At 37.2% G+C, this 2,211-nt stretch overlaps 1 non-coding gene across 1 annotated transcript; it reads left to right on the forward strand.

The window, feature by feature from the left end:
• The first annotated feature begins 1,884 nt into the window (after positions 1-1,884).
• Positions 1,885-1,992, forward strand: LOC115832582. Its single transcript, XR_004028108.1, has one exon. It is a non-coding gene; the product is annotated as a U6 spliceosomal RNA (small nuclear RNA).
• The last annotated feature ends 219 nt before the right edge of the window (positions 1,993-2,211 follow it).

A 2,211-nucleotide genomic window follows, 5' to 3' on the forward strand; every position in this document is an offset into this window, starting at 1 on the left:
GAATATTATATCATGTGCTCTCATCTTTTTATTAGAAAAAATAATTCTATAATTTTAAAATATGATAATAAATCCTTATAGTACTAAACAAGCTGACACAGTTTGTTACACACGTACAATACGAGAGCAATATGAAAATGTGTTTAAAAAAGTAAGTGTTGCACTAAAAAGTAATTTTTTAATTTTTATTTTATGTTCAGGGATACATGTGCAGGTTTGTTATATAGGTAAACTCATGTCATGGGGGTGTGTATACAGATTATTTTATCATCCATGGACTAAGCCTAGTACACAATAGTTATTTCTTCTGTTCCTCTCCCTTCTCCCATCCTCCACCCTCCAGCAGGCCCCAGTGTCTGCTGTTCCCCTCTTTGTGTCCATGTACACTGATCATTTAGTTCCCACTTATAAGTGAGAAAATGTGGTGGTTGGTTTCATATTCCTGTGTGAGTTTGCTAAGAATAATGGTCTCCAGCTCCATCCATGTCCCTGCAAAGGACATGATCTCATTCTTTTTATGGCTTCATAGTATTTCATGGTCTATACATAGTACATTTCCTTTATCTAGTCTACCATTGATGGGTATTTAGGTTGACTCCACGTCTTTGCTATTGTGAATAGTGCTACAGTGAACATACATGTGCATGTGTCTTTTTGACAGAATCATTTGTATTCCTTTGGGTATATATCCAGTAGTGAGATTGCTGGGTTGAATGGTAGTTTGGTTTTTAGCTCCTTGAAGAATCACCACACAGCTCTCTACAGTGGTTGAACTACTTTCCCCTCCCACCAGCAGTGTATAAGCGTTCTCTTTTCTCTGCATCCTCGTCAGCCTCAGCATCTGCTATTTTTTGACTTTGTAATAATAGCCATTCTGACTGGTGTGAGATGGTATCTCATTGTGGTTTTGATTTGCATTTCTCTAATGGTCAGTGATGCTGAGCTTTTTTTTCACATGCCTTTTGGCCACCTGTATGTATGTCTTGTCTTGAAAAATGTCTTAATGGGATTGTTTGTATATTTTAGGTAAATTTGTTTAAGTTCCTTATAGATGCTGGATAGTAGACCTTTGTCAGATCCATAGTTTGTCAATACTTTCTCCCATTCTATAGATTTACTGTTTACTCTGATGATAGTTTATTTTGCTGTGCAGAAGCGCTTTTGTGTAATTAGATCCCATTTGTCAATTTTTGCTTTTGTTTTCATTGCTTTTGGCGTCTTCATCATGAAATCTTTGTCCATTCCTATGTCCAGAATGGTATTGCCTAGGTTGTCTTATGGGTTTTTATAGTTTTTGGTTGTAACTTAAATCTTTAATCCATCTTGAGTTGACTTTTGTGTATGGTGTAAGGAAGGGGTCTAGTTTCCATCTTCTGCATATGGCTAGCCTGTTATCCCAGCACCATTTATCAAATAGAGAGTTCTTTCTCCATTGCTTGTTTTTGTCAGCTACATTGAAGACCAAATTGTTGTAGATGTGTGACCTTATTTCTGGGCTCTCTACTCTGGTCCATTGGTCTATGTGTCTGTATTTGTACCAGTACCATCAGTACCATGCTGTTTTGGTTATTATAGACCTACAGTATAGTTTGAGTCAGGTAGTGTGATGCCTCCTGCTTTGTTCTTCATGCTCAGGATTGCCTTAAATATTTGGACTCTTTTGGTTCCATACGAGTTTTAAAGCAACATTTTCTATTTCTGTAATGAATGTCTTTAGTAGGTTGGTAGGAATAGCATTGAATCTGTAAATTGCTTTGGGCAGTATCACCATTTTAATGATATTGATTCTTCTTATCCATGATCATGGAATACTTTTTCATTTGTTGATGTTATCTGTGGTTTGTTTGAGCAGTGCTTTACTATTCTCATTGTAGGGATCTTTCTATGCTCGCTTCAGTAGCACAGATACAAAAACTGGAACGGTATGGAGAAGGTTAGCATGGCTCCTGCACAAGGATGAGCTCTTTCTCTTCCCTAGTTAACTGTATTCCTAGATATTTTCTTATTTTTGTGGCAACTGTAAATGGGATTGCATCCCTGATTTGGCTCTTGGCTTGGCTGATGTTGGTGCATAGAAATGCTAGTGTTTTTTGTGTGTTGATTTTGTATCCTGAGATATTGCTGAAGTTGTTTATCAGCTGGAGGGGCTTTTGGGTCAAGACTATGGGGTTTTCTAGATATAGAATGACGTCACTTGCAAACAGGGATCAT

The sequence above is a fragment of the Nomascus leucogenys genome, chromosome 22a (assembly GCF_006542625.1).
Source record: "Nomascus leucogenys isolate Asia chromosome 22a, Asia_NLE_v1, whole genome shotgun sequence".
NCBI classification, from domain to species: Eukaryota; Metazoa; Chordata; class Mammalia; order Primates; family Hylobatidae; genus Nomascus; species Nomascus leucogenys.